Consider the following 15,403-nt stretch of genomic DNA (forward strand, 5'->3'; position numbering starts at 1 on the left):
TAGAATAATATAGACAAAAGCACCCACCGTTATCCCCAACAGGCAGTGAGATTAATAGGCAGCACTCCACAGGCTTAAGAAAAATTCAATTTATATTTGTGCAAAAAGATAAAACATCAGGCAACGTTTCAAGACCGGTGAGGTCTTTTCATCAGGTCCATTTACATGCGTATATAATGCACAGACAATAAGCTTGTCCATCAACCATCTAAATCCCACTCCACTGATGGCGGACACCGGACGCACGTCTAACACCAACATAGCTGTCATCCGTTTTGCCATAGGATGGCTGCTGTCGTATTTCATACTCATGGCAAACGACTGTTGGACGGTCAACTGCTTAGTGAAAGACGTAGCGGTCTTATGTCTTATGTCTTGGATTATGGCCGACTCCCAGCAGAAGAAGCAGTATTAGGCATAGCGCTGCAGCATCTTCCGGAAGAATCTCGAATAGAAGAGGAGTCAGTAATGCTGGTGCCATGCAGGACTTCCCCCGATCCGGATCAATGAGGAATTTGCCGAGGAGGGAGTTGGTGGTGTGCTTTTCAGGCACTTGGCTCCAATAAGAGGACCAAGGGATTTAGGTGTCCCTGGACTGCTAGCCGCAGTTCAATCTTACAATCTGGAACTAGACTGTGGGTGATCCTTCCAGCATATGCAGAGGGCGTACTGCAAATGGTGGAAGGAGCCACCACCTCTTCACGTACAGTGATGGGAAGGTCCGGCATCACAACCACCGCCACCCTAGGACTCTCCTTGGGTATTTGTGATATGTCTTTAGAAGGCAGAGTTGTTTTCTGAGTTTTTTTAGTCTGTGTCAGCCTAACTCTCTTAAATGTACTAAATGGTGGGGGGAGAGGAGGACTTTGATCGTCATGTGAAGCTGAACCATTAGTCATGAACTTAGGCCATGGCCTTAGCCGTTCCATGCCACTCCGTGTCGTGAATGGCACATTGGCAAGTTTCCGTTTCTCTTCCAACGATTTACATTTACTTTTTCGTATTCCTTCTACGGAACTTTGGCTTCGATTTTACATGCCCTCTGCTTTCACACTGGGCATCGGCCTTGGCTGATGACGTTTAAGGCATTTCATTGTCTATGTCATGACTTTTGGCAGCAGCTTCAGAACTATGAGGAAGTGGATCTTCATCTTTCCTTATTTTTTTATCCTCCATATTATCCATAGTTATGTCACAGGACAGCACCACTGGAGTGCATTTATATACGTCAGTGCACCAGCAGGCAGGTAATACAGATATGGCAGTACTAGGCACCAGACAGGTAGATAGTTAGATACGGCAGTACTAGGCACCAGACAGGTAGATACGGCAATAGTAGGCACCAGCCGGTAGATACGGCAATACTAGGCACCAGACAGGTAGATACGGCAGTACTAGGAACCAGACAGGTAGATATGGCAGTACTAGGCACCATACAGGTAGATAGTTGGATACGGCAGTACTAGGCACCAGACAGGTAGATACGGCAGTACTAGGCACCAGACAGGTAGATACGGCAGTACTAGGCACCAGATAGGTAGATACGGCAGAACTAGGCACCAGACAGGTAGATAGTTAGATATGGCAGTACTAGGCACCAGACAGGTAGATATGGCAGTACTAGGAGTGTGAGGTTAGCAAACTGACCGTAAGACTGTAATTATGATATTTTATTATTTGTAGTGAAAAATGTACACTTTAGTCAGTCTGTACCCTGTAGTCTCTATGTATGTCTATATACCCCCTATATGTGTGTGTAGTTCCAGATCATATATTATTAGGCTGTATAATCCCACCAGAAATGTAATGTCTGTATTTCCCAGGACTTTATTCATGTAAGCATGGTACCATTGATACCATTGGCAATCTCCACAGGGGGTGATCGAATCCCCCTACTATCAACAGGAAGGTTGTCCACAGGGGGTGATCAGCCCATAATGTAATCAGCCGATTATTGTTCCTGCTGTTTACATGAGGGGGATAGCTAAAGGACAATCACCACAGGGGGTGATCAAATCCCCCTGCTATCCACAGGAAGGTTGTCCACAGGGGGTGACCACCACACAACGTAATCTTGTGTTGTATTGTATCTTGCTCTGCATATCCCTGGCCACTTCCAGACTTACTGGAACCGACCCAGCAGGGGGGGGCAGCAGCAGATGTACAGCTGGATATTACCTGGGGGGATGTGTCTGACTCTTGAATCCACCAATCGAGATCGAGTGCAAGCCCACTGATGGTATGGAGACGCGTGGGAAATTAGAAGTTTTTAAAATGACTTGCACACAAGCCAGGAGGAAGAATTGATTAACTGTCCTGGACTAAGAGGTTATGCTCTGTCTAGGTATCGTGTGGATTTATATGCTATCACTGCTGTGTGGATTAAGTGATAGTTTTGTGCTTTGGACTGTGATGCTACAAGGACTTTGCTACCCGGATGTTTTTATGCTACCATTTGAATCTTTTTCCTGTCTTCATCTACTTTCGTGTGCTGTGATAAAAATAAACCATATTTTGGTTTCATCTGCTCGGTGTCTGAGTGATTGAAGAACTCGTATCCTCACACTAGGCACCAGACAGGTAGATACGGCAGTTCTAGGCACCAGACAGGTAGATACGGCAGTTTTAGGCACCAGACAGGTAGATACGGCAGTTCTAGGCACCAGACAGGTAGATACGGCAGTACAGCGCCACCAACACACCCTCTCCCAACCCTCTCCTGGACTGGAGTGAAAATGGCGGGCGTGGGAGCCGCTATTTAAAGCATTGCGAGAATCCGGCGATGATGTTTTGCCCGAGTGGCCGGATCAGGGTCAGGTGGGAAGCTCCGAACGCCACTCGGATCCGGGCTCGGATTGATGACATTCGTGCGGGCTCTGAAATCCGAGCCCGCACATCTCTAGTCTCTGCGAGCATGTACATATTGTTCCTCATAAATACGGGGTACAATCATGTCCTTGAGGGGACCCCCCCAAGGCCTTCCAGAAGGAAAAGGGTGCTTCGGGACTGCTCACTAATACTTCCACAGAGTGCAAAGAGGATTTCACTACTACTGCACAGGAGCAACATAGGGCTGTGCGATCACTGTGCTGCGGCTCCGCTGTCGCTCGCTGCTACTGAAGGTCCCGGGTCTGCAGAGCCGGAATGCGCTACCTCTCTTTCCATGGCTATAAGCAAACTGGCTTCCCAGTTAGCAGCGTCTAGAGCACCCACTGTTGTTGTGTCACAACCTAACCCTATACCTTCCTCAGAACCCACTTGGGTTCAGGGCCTGTCCAGATCTGTACAGAATTTAGTGCAGGTCTCTATGTCCCTGCAAAAATACGTGGGCCTTTCCACAAAGCGTAACTCCATGTCAGTATTGCAGTCTGAAGACTCGCAATCTGAGGATTTTTCTGATGCAGAGCAGGACACGTGACTCTGAGGTGCCACCACCAGCCCGGGATCATATGTCACTGGCCAGGGTGGAGGCGTTGGTAAGGGCGGTTAGAGATGTACTTCTCATTGCTGAACCAGAGGCACCAGTCCCTCTTTTTAAACGAAAGAAGAAGGACCTGTCTTTCCTCCTTCCAGACAGCTGGAGAAGTTGTTTAGGGAAGTCTGGACACATCCGAATAAAAAGTTTCTCTTCTCTAGAAGGTTTTCCTTATTTTACCCATATGCAGAAAAAGAGATAAACTGTTGGGAAACCCACCAGCAGTCAAAGCACATGATGCACGACTGGTTAAGGACATTACCCTTCCTATCCCGGATGTCACATCCGTGAAAGAACACACAGATTTGTTTATTTTGTTTTATTTATGTAGTTTCTTATATAGCGCAGCAGATTCCGTTGTGCTTTACAATAGTAGACAGTGATAAAACAACCTGGGTAACAACAGACGGACTTGGAGGTAAGAGGGCCCTGCTGCAAGCTTACAATCTATAGGGATATAGGAGGGAAACACAAGGACAGGCACCAGTAATAGCATAACAGTCCCAACAAGTTGCGGGTCCAGAAGGAAAGCTATATAATACATAAGTGCCTCAGAGGGTTATGTGTGTGGAACTAAAATATGATAGGCTTGCCTGAAGAGGTGAGTTTTCAGGGAACACTTGAAAGTTTGGAGGCTAGTGGAGAGTCTTATTGTGTGTGGAAGGGCATTCCATAGGGGTGTGGAATAGGGGTCCGACAGTCATTATCCTGATGTCGGGATCCCGACTGGCGGGACCCAGACAGCATGGTGAGCGCAACTAAGCCCCTTGCGGGCTCGCTGCGCTCGCCACGCTGCGGGCAGGGTGGCTACTCAAGACACCTATTCTATTCTCCCTCTATGGGGGTCGTGGACCCCCACAAGGGAAAATAGCGGGTGGCCGTTGGTGTTTTGACAGTCGGGATCCCGATGTCGGGTGAATGCCTGTCGAGATCACAACTGTTGGGACCCTGTCCGGCACCCATTCCATAGGATGGGAGCAGCCCGATGAAAGTCCTGTAATAGTGAATGGGAGCTGGTGATCCGTGCAGAAGAGAGACGCAAATCTTGTGCAGAGCGGAGTGGTCGAGATGGGAGATATTGTGTGATAAGTGCAGAGATATATGCTGGTGCAGTATGGTTAATAGCCTAATATGCGAGTAGAAGTATTTTATATTGAATACAGTAAGATACAGGCGACCAATGGAGGGACTGGCAGAGTGGATCAGGAGACGATGAGCATCTTGCAAGGAAGATCAGCCTAGCAGCAGCATATAAAATGGATTGCAATGGCGAGAGTCTGTTCTTGGGAAGTCCAGTTAGGAGACTATTGCAATAATCAATGCGGAATATAATGAGTGCATGGATAAGAGATTTAGTAGTGTCTTGTGTGAGATACGGTCGTATTTTAGATATGTTTTTTAGATTAATGTAAGATGATTTGGAGACCAATTGAATGTGGGGAACAAAGGACAGTTCAGAGTCGAGGATGACCCCTAAGCAACAAGCTTGTGGGGTAGGGTAGATTGTTGAGTTGTCAACAGCGATGGAGATATCAGGATGGTAACTGTTCTTAGTTGGCGGGAATATAAGTAATTCCGTTTTGAAAATATTGAGTTTGAGGTGGCGAGAAGACTTCCAGGATGAGATGGCAGAGAGGCATTCAGAGACTCCGCCCAAGACCACTGGTGACATCTCTGGGGTTGTTAGATAGATTTGAGTACTGACTGCATACAAGTGATACTGAAATCCGAAAGAGCTGATGAGTTTGCCAAGAGAGGAGGTATAGATTGAGAAAAGCAGAGGATCTAAGACACCTTGTGGTACTCCAACTGACAGAGGTAGTGAAGAGGAGGTAGAGTCAGAGAAGCGAACACTGAAAGAGCGATCAGATAGGTAAGATGAGAACCAGGAAAGGGCTGTATCATTAAGACCTAGGGAGTGTAGAAAGATCTAGAACCTTAATGGCTAACCTTGACACGCCAGCTGTTGTTGAACTACACATCCCAGCATGCTCTGCTTCAGTTTTGCTATTTGGCCATGCTAAATCTGATGCAGATCATGCTGGGATGTGTAGTTCAACAACAGCTGGAGTGTCAAGGCTCTAGAACAGTGGTGTCAAACTCGTGGCCCTCCAGCTGTTGTGGAACTACATGTCCCAGCATGCCCTGCCACATATATTATATAGGGGATTGCTAAAACTGTGGCAGGGCATGCTGGGACGTGTAGTTCCATGACATCTGGAGGGCCATGAGTTTGACACCACTGCTCTAGAAGAATGTAGTAGTGAGTAATGGCCTTTAGACGGCAGTTACCAGATCATTGACCACTTTAGTCAGTGCTGTCTCAGTGGATGTTTCGGGAACAAAAGCCTGACTGAAGTGGGTCTAATAGGGTGTGAGAGTTAAGAAAGTGTGTGAGATAGAAGGTTAGAACAGTTTCTTAAATCTATCTATTCAAATTCGGGAGCGGTTATACACCCCACATTTGCTTCACCATGTCTAGTTGGATAGGGTCCTTGGCTGTTGGACTGCGTTCTGGTACAAAGCGGTCAGATCTTATGTCTCTAGAGCAGTGATTTTCAACCTTTTTACCTTGCGGCACATTAAATACGATTTTAAAATTGCCAAGGCACACCATGAGATCCCCACAGGGCAAAACAGTTTGGCCCCCACAGGAAAAAAACAAACCTATTGGCCCCAATATAAAATAAATCACACTGGTCCCCACAGGTAACAAAAATAAAATACATTGGCTCTTTAAATGAAAAGAAGAGACCAGTAAATAACAGTTGAACTGGTGGTGGCTGTAAACTGGTTTGGGCATCTCTAGATCTGGGGGCACACTAGGGAACAGCTCAAGGCACACTAGTGTGCCACGGCACAGTGGTTGAAAAACACTGCTCTAGAGGATAATATCCCTGAAGCTAATACCTACCTCAGTGGGGCTGCTCTGGATGCTGGCACCTTTGCGTCAAAGGCATCCTTGTTGGTGGCCCAGCGCGTTTACGGCTCAAGTCATGGCATGCGGACAGCAAGTCAAAGAAGGCTCTCCCCTTTGTGGGTACTGTCCTCTTCGGACCAGAGCTTGATAAAATAGTGGCCATAGTAGCTGCTTCCAAAACAGCCTTTCTGCCCTCTACGGCTCCCAAATCAAGTACCACTTTTTGTTCCTTTAGGCAAGGCAAGGGGACAACCCTTGTCTCCTGTTTTCAGCCAGCTGCAGCCAAGTCTCAAAAATAAAAACGCTGTCAGTCCTGGACTGGTCACCGTCAGGCCCCTAAGCAGATGGGAAAACCATCTGCCTGATGGGGTCCCCACCCGGAACACTCCACGGTGAGTGGTTGTCTGACAGATGGATCAGCAAGATCGTGTCGGAAGGTTACTCTCTGGTGTTTCAGGGGGTATTTCCGGAAACAGGTTTTTTTCACTGGTCTGCCTTTAGACGTCGACAAGGCTACCACTGTCCGCAAGGCCGTGTGGTCCCTCCTCATGGTGGGGGTCATAGTCCCAGTTCCCTTGCATCAGCGGTGCACAGGATTCTATTCCAACCATTCCCTGGTCCCTAAGCCGGATGGAAAGTTCCTGCCTATTCTGAACCTACGCACCCTCAACAGGTTCATATGTATTCTGTGATTTTGGATGGAGTCTCTTCAATCCATTCTCCAGGCCCTTGAAAAGGGCTACTATATGGCCTCCTTGGATGTCCAAGATGCATACCTACATAATGCCATTCAGGAGGACCATCAAAAATTCCTCAGGTTCGCTGTTCAAAGAGATAATTTCCAGTTCGGCCTTGCAGGTGATGGCTGGGATGACGCTCACCTGAGGCGGCAGGGAGTCCGCATACTACATTATCTGGATGATCTTCTCTTGATGGCGGATGCTCAAGCCTTCAGGAACATGTCAGTCTGACCATACAAATCTTGAAAGACCATGGGTTGTTAATCAACTGGCGCAGTCTGGTCCCTTCCCAGTGCATGACTCACGAGAGACCTCCATTGGATACCACATCACAACGGGTTTACCTGCCCCAGGACAAGAGAAAGTCCATTCAGGAGTGCTACTAACATTTTTTTGGGCGGGGGGGGGGGGGGGCGCTGCCAACATTTTTGGCAGGGGGGTGAAAAATGAATATACACCACTGACCCACCCATGCACCTGCACACAGTTCCCACCAATGCACCATACAAGTCTCTCTCATAACCAAATAACTAGTCACATCTACTCAGTGCAGGCCCACAGGAAGCGCACTATTGCACTGTAAACATTTGGACTTTTCATGCTTCATATTTCATTGGTTTAAACCACACTTGCAGCAGGATTCTTAACTGCCCTTATGTACCATCCCAAAATCTGCCAGCTTAACACACAAGTGTCCCTGTCATTTTGGCCAAAAGTACTGTACACACTTTTAATTACAACAAGTCGACATGTGTCAACTCTCATAGTTGGAACCAAACACAACCATGATGTTGTGCTGACATTACACACATCTATTGTGTTTGTGAACATGTGACTGTTTTTTGGCATCCAGGACATTATTTCATTATGCAACTCAATGTCGACATCCATCCATCAAATCATCTCATTAATGAATGGTTTGGAAATGTGACCTGCAAGCTTATTGTTACAGTTGCGGATGAAGACCCACAGAGCCTGTTCGCACGCACGCACAATAGATGAGCTTGTGAACACACAGAATAGTTAAGTGTGCGTGCAGTTTCAGTCCACTCCCCTTTGGCCGTTGTTGCGAACGAACAGGTTTGCATGTGTTATGGGCGTGCCTTCACAGGCATGTGTTATCCGTTCACACGACCGCGTGCAAACATGCGTGCGAACGAATCAACCAGAATAATTTTGATTGGTGTTCCTCGAACCATTTTAACCCACGTACTTACCGTTTGCCCAGACTTTTAGCCTTTCTACAGTCAGGATTGGGGGCCAGCCTCCGCTTGCCTCTTTTAAAGTTCAAGTTTCTGCCCTCTCTGTGTTTTTCCAAAGGTGAGTGGCCTGATCTTCCGCAGTTCACACTTTTTGCAGGGGGTCCTGCACCTTCAGCCCCCATTTGTTACACCAGTTCATCCTTGGGACTTGAGGTTGGTTCTCAAGGTGTTGTCTAAGGCCCCATTTGAGCCCTTATTTGAGGTTGCTCTACCTTGGCTAACGCGGAAGGTACTGTTTCTATTGGCTATTGCTTCTGCGCATCGCGTCTCTGATTTGGGAGCATTGTCCTATAAGGTTCCTTATTTAGTTTTTCATCCTGACTGCGCTGTACACACGCCTGGAATATCGTCTGAAGGTTGTCTCCGCGTTCCATAGCCGGCATTTCGGCCAGAAAGTTCTTCTGCTGACAGTGATGTTTTTGCCATGAAGGTTGGTTGTTGTTCGGGCCTTGCATGTTGTTCGGGCATTGCGTTCTTATGTGGACCGCACCAAACATTTCCGTAAAAAGGACTCTGTTTGTCCTTTAGAAGGAACATAAGAGAGGTTGGCCAGCTTCAAAGAAATCGATTGACCGCTGGATTTAGACCGGTTCCCACGTCCATTGGACCTTCATGGGCTCTCCGTCGGGGAGCCTTGGCAGAGCAGTTGTGTCGCGCAGCTATTCCGTTTCGCATTACAAATGTTGATAACAATGAAATAACAAACTGGGTAAAACAGACATATATGATTATACACAGATAGGGGCTTATTTTAGTTGCCCTGCGCATTCGCACGGGGAAACAATTTTTTTTTTGGTCTGCGCATACTGGTAGTACCATCCCTATTCGCACCACGGGCGGAGGGGCGTGGGGTGGGGGCGGGCTGCGCCCAGGGTAACACCCAGTGTTTCATGGGTGTGCACATGAAAATGCTGGGTGTTCCCATGGAAATTAGGCAGTGACCCGGCAGCTGGGGGCAGGCAGCTGACGTCACCAGATGTCATCTGTCTGCCCTGTTCCCATACACGGAACACGCAAAGCTAAGACACCAGAGAGTGTATTACTTTAGTGTGTACCTTCCAAATCATTCGATGGTCGGCCCCCACACCCAAGGCTGCGAATGGATGTTTATGCAAAACATCCATTCGCAGCCGTGCGGGGAACCCGCAAGGTGGGGGCGGCTGTGCGAGTGATTGGCGGCATTTAAGCATTGCGTGTGGACCAGAATTAGGTCCATAGGCTGTACTATATGAGGTGTAACATGCGGACCAGTATGGTAGAGGGAATTACAATAGGGTTGGGTAGGTTTACTTACCTTCTCCCTGCCCCAACCTAATCCTAACCCCCTTCCCTTCCCGCTAGTGCTTAACCCTAACCTTCCCATCCCTGCAAGTGCCTAACCCTAACCATCCCCTCACTGCCATTACCTAAACTCCCCCCTGTGCCTTACCCTAACCTTCCCCTCCCCGCTAGTACCTAATTTTACCCATGCTGCTAGTACCTAACCCTCCCCGCTAGTGCCTATCCCTAACCTTCCTCTCACCGCCATTATCTAACCCTAACCTTCCCCTCCCCCTAGTGCCTAACCTTCCCCTCCCTGCTAGTGCCTATCCCTAACCTTCCTCTCACCGCCATTATCTAACCCTAACCTTCCCCTCCCCCTAGTGCCTAACCTTCTCCTCCCTGCTAGTCCCTAACCTTCCCCTCGCTGCTAGTACCTAAACCTCAGCTCCCTGCTATTACCTAACCTTACCTACGCCGCTAGTACCTAACCTTCCCCATGTTGCTAGTGCCTAACCCTAACCTTCCCGCCCCCGCTAGTGCCTAACCCTAACCTTCCCATCCCTGCAAGTGCCTAACCCTAACCTTCCCCTCACCTCCATTACCTAACCTTCCCCCCACCTCCATTACCTAACCCTAACCTTCCCCCCGTGCCTAACCCTCCCCGCTAGTGCCTAACCTTACCCATGCAACTAGAACCTAACCCCAATCTTCCCCTCCCTGCTAGTGCCTAACCCTCCCTGCTAGTGCCTAACCCTAACTTCCCCTCCCCACTAGTGCCCAACCCTAACCTTCCCCTCACTGCAATTACATAACCCTAACCCTAAACTTCCCCTCACTGCTAGTACCTAACCCTAACCTTCCCCTCCCCACTAGTACTTAACCTTACCCACGCCGCTAGTACCTAACCCTAACTTTACCCTCCCCGCTAGTGCCTAACTCTAACCTTCCTCTTGCCGCTAGTACCTAACCCTAACCTTCTCCTCCAGGCTTGTGCCTAACGCTAACCTTCCCTTCCTTGCTAGTACCTAACCCTAACCTTTTCTGCTTGTGCCTAACCCTAACCATCCCCTCACCGCCATTACCTAACCCTAACCTTCCCCTCCCTGCTAGTGCCTTCCCCAAACCTTCCCCTCCCTGCTAGTGCCTTACCCTAACCTTCCCCTCACCGCCATTACCTAACCCTAACCTCCCCCCCTAGTGCCTAACCCTAACCTTCCCCCTCACTGCTAGTACCTAACCTTCCCCTACCCGCTAGTGCCTGTGCTGCAGTTGGTTGTCCTCAACTGTATCTCTATATCTGATTTGGTTGGTTGTCCTCACCTGTATCTCCATATCTGATGTGGTTGGGTTTCCTCACCTGTATCTTTTTATCTGATGAGGTAGGTTGTCCTTAGCTGTATCTCCACGTGTGCTGCTGTTTGTTGTCCTCACCTGTATCTCCATGTCTGATGTGGTTGGTTGTCCTCACCTGTATCTCCATGTCTGATGTGGCTGGTTGTCCTCACCTGTATCTCCTTGTCTGATGAGATAGGTTGTCCTCAGCTGTATCTCCATGTGTGCTGCTGTTGGTTGTCCTCACCTGTATTTCCATGTCTGATGTGGTTGGTTGTCCTCACCTGCATCTCCATGTCTGATGTGGTTGGTTGTCCTCACATGTTTCTCCTTGTCTGATGAGGTAGGTTGTCCTCAGCTGTATCTCCATGTGTGCTGCTGTTGGTTGTCCTCACCTGTATCTCCATGTCTGATGTGGTTGGTTGTCCACACCTGTATCTCCATGTGTGCTGCGGTTGGTTGTCCTCCCCTGTACTTAAATGTGTGATGTGGTTGGGTGTCCTCACCTGTATTTCCATGTGTAGTGCGGTTGGTTGTCCTCAGTTGTATCTCCATGTGTGCTGTGGTTGGTTGTCCTCACCTGTATCTCCATATCTGATGTGGTTGGTTGTCCTCACCTGTATCTCCATGTCTGATGTAATTGGTTGTTCTCACCTGTATCTCCTTGTATGATGAGGTAGGTTGTCCTCAGTTGTATCACCATGTGTGCTGTGGTTGGTTGTCCTCACCTGTATCTCCATATCTGATGTGGTTGGTTGCCCTCACCTGTTTTCCATGTCTGATGTGGTTGGCTGTCCTCACCTGTATCTCCTTGTCTGATGAGGTAACTTTTCCTCTGCTATATCTCCATGTGTGATGCGGTTGGTTGCCCTTACCTGTATTTCCATGTGTACTGCGGCTGGTTGTCCTCACCTGTATCTCCATGTCTGATGTGGTTGGTTGTCCTGACCTATATCTCCTTGTCTGATGAGGTAGGTTGTCCTCAGCTGTATTTGTGTGTTGTGGTTGGTTGTCCTTATCTGTATCTCCATGTCTCATGTGGTTGGTTGTCCTTATCTGTATCTCCATGTCTCATGTGGTTGGTTGTCCTCACCTGTATCTCCATGTCTGATGTGGTTGGTTGTCCTCAGCTGTATCTCCATGTGTGTTGCGGTTGGTTGTCCTCACCTGTATTTCCATGTGTGATGCGGTTGGTTGTCCTCACCTGTATCTCCATGTCTGATGTGGCTGGTTGTCCTCACCTGTATCTCCTTGTCTGATGAGGTAGGTTTTCCTCAGCTGTATCTCCTTGTGTGCTGCGGTTGGTTGTCCTCACCTGTATCTTCATGTGTGCTGAGGGTGGTTGTCCTCACATGTATCTCCATATGTGCTGCAGTTTGTTGTCCTCAAACGTATCTCCTTGTCTGATGAGGTAGGTTTTCCTCAGCTATATCTCCATGTGTGCTGCGGTTGGTTGACCTCTGCGGTATCTCCAAGTCTGATGTGGTTGGCTGTCCTCAGCTGTATCTCCATGTGTGCTGCGGTTGGTTGTCCTCACCTGTATTTCCATGTGTGATGCTGTTGGTTGTCCTTACCTGTATCTCCATGTGTGCTGAGGTTGGTTGTCCTCACTCGTATCGCCATGTGTGCTGCGGTTGGTTGTCCTCACTGTATCTCCATGTGTGATGCAGTTGGTTAGCCACCTGTATCTCCATGTGTAATGTGGTTGGTTGTCCTCACCTGTATCTCCATGTCTGATGTGGTTGGTTGTCCTTAGCTGTATCTCCATGTGTGCTGTGGTTGGTTGTCCTCACCTGTATCTTAATATCTCATGTGGGTGGTTGTCCTCAGCTGTATCTCCATGTCTGATGAGATAAGTTGTCCTCAGCTGTATCTCCATGTATGATGCAGTTGGTTGTCCTCACCTGTATTTCCATGTGTACTGCGGTTGGTTGTCCTCACCTGTATCTCGATGTCGGATGTGGTTGGTTGTCCTCACCTGCATCTCCATGTCTGATGTGGTTGGTTGTCCTCACCTGTATCTCCATGCGTGCTGCGGTTGGTTGTCCTCACTGTATATCCATGTGTGATGCAGTTGGTTAGCCACCTGTATCTCCATGTGTACTGCAGTTGGTTGTCCTCACCTGTATCTCCATGTCTGATGTGGTTGGTTAGCCACCTGTATCTCCATGTGTACTGCAGTTGGTTGTCCTCACCTGTATCTCCATGTCTGATGTGGTTGGTTTTCCTCACCTGTATCTCCATGATTCCTGCGATTGGTTGTCCTCACCTGTATCTCCATGTCTGATGCAGTTGGTTGTCCTCACCTGTATTTCCATGTGTACTGCGGTTGGTTGTCCTCACCTGTATCTCGATGTGTACTGCAGTTGGTTGTCCTCACCTGTATCTCCATGTCTGATGTGGTTGGTTTTCCTCACCTGTATCTCCATGATTCCTGCGATTGGTTGTCATCACCTGTATCTCCATGTCTGATGCAGTTGGATGTGCTCACCTTTATTTACATGTCTAATGTGGTTTGTTGTCCTCACCTGTATCTCCATGTGTACTGCAGTTGGTTGTCCTCACCTGTATCTCCATGTCTGATGTGGTTGGTTAGCCACCTGTATCTCCATGTGTACTGCAGTTGGTTGTCCTCACCTGTATCTCCATGTCTGATGTGGTTGGTTTTCCTCACCTGTATCTCCATGATTCCTGCGATTGGTTGTCCTCACCTGTATCTCCATGTCTGATGCAGTTGGTTGTCCTCACCTGTATTTCCATGTGTACTGCGGTTGGTTGTCCTCACCTGTATCTCGATGTGTACTGCAGTTGGTTGTCCTCACCTGTATCTCCATGTCTGATGTGGTTGGTTTTCCTCACCTGTATCTCCATGATTCCTGCGATTGTTTGTCCTCACCTGTATCTCCATGTCTGATGCAGTTGGATGTGCTCACCTTTATTTACATGTCTAATGTGGTTTGTTGTCCTCACCTGTATCTCCATGTGTGCTGCGGTTGATTACGCTCACATGTGTGCTGCGGTTGGTTGCCCTCCCCTGTATCTCCATGTCTGATGTGGTTGGTTAACCTCTCTGATATTTTGACCCATAAGTCAGAAAAATAAGCCTTTTTGGATACTATAGCCACCAAAGACTGTTTGTCTTTTATGTATATACAGTATGTGTTATAGCTGTATACCTGTTATCAGAATGTCGCTGTGTATCTTTGCAGGGACCATTGTTCCTACATAGACTAGTAGCTATAGTATGTTAATCAGAATGTAGTCTCTTTGTGTTACAGTAGAAGCCAGACAATAGAGCTACTGTATTTAATGTAAACAAATCTGTTTACTGAGCTCAACTGATACAGAGGTTTGTCCAAGTCCAAATATGCTAAAGCGTTGTACAAAATTTTACTACAATACAAATTACATAGATATGAACGAATATTTGACCTAAATTAGAATTCTATGCAACATTAGGTTTCTCAATATGCATTCACTAATCAAGTTGTCCTTTGCCCACCACCCAGAATTCTAGTTTCAATTCAGTGTCACTGCAAACTGATTGTAGATTCCATTGGCCCTAATGCTGTGTACACATGGTTCCATTCAGTGTCATTTTCCATTCAATTTGAACTATATAGTCCAGATCAAATAGAAAATTCGGTACTTGTTTCCTAGCACGGCGCCCGTCAGGGTTGATCGCATGCCTTAAGTTAAGGTACTTAAGGCATGCGATCGACGCGATTTTCTGTCTATTACCAGCTTTAATTGCCGGTAAAGAGAAAATTGCGTTGATCGCGTCCATCGCGGGCCATTATAATGGCATGCGATGCGATCGACGCGATCAACACGATTTTCCCAAAGAGAACAATGTTAAATGAGTTTTAAAGTTAAAATCGTGATGATCGCGTCAATCATGCGTCCATCGTGGGCCATTTTAATGGCATGCGATGCGATCGACACGATCAACGCGATTTTACATAGGGAACAATGGGAAAAGGGCCAATATGGCCAATTTCTCATTGTATATGCCCCCTCATGGTTATTAAGTATGCTTAATGCCCCCCCCCATTGTTAACGCCACCCCACTATTGATGCCAACCCAAAGCGTGGCAAGCGCAGCGAGTCCGCAAGGGGCGGCGGTACGCGTCCTCCGACCTTTTCATACCCCCACTATCCACGTCGGCACAGAGTTGATTTTATAAAGTGCCCAAAGCATGGCGAGCGCAGCGAGGGGACGCGTATACCTGTGATGTTATGCGTATACCCTCGCTGCGCTCGCCACACTTTATAAAATCAACTCCACTCCGACGTGGATAGTGGGGGTATGAAAAGGTCGGAGGACGCGTACCACCGCCCCTCGTGGGGTGGCGTTAACAATTGAGGGCCATTTCACCCATGAGGGGGTGTTTGCAATGAAAATGGGGTT

The sequence above is a fragment of the Crinia signifera genome, chromosome 3 (genome assembly GCF_055691185.1).
Source record: "Crinia signifera chromosome 3, ASM5569118v1, whole genome shotgun sequence".
Taxonomy (NCBI): Eukaryota; Metazoa; Chordata; class Amphibia; order Anura; family Myobatrachidae; genus Crinia; species Crinia signifera.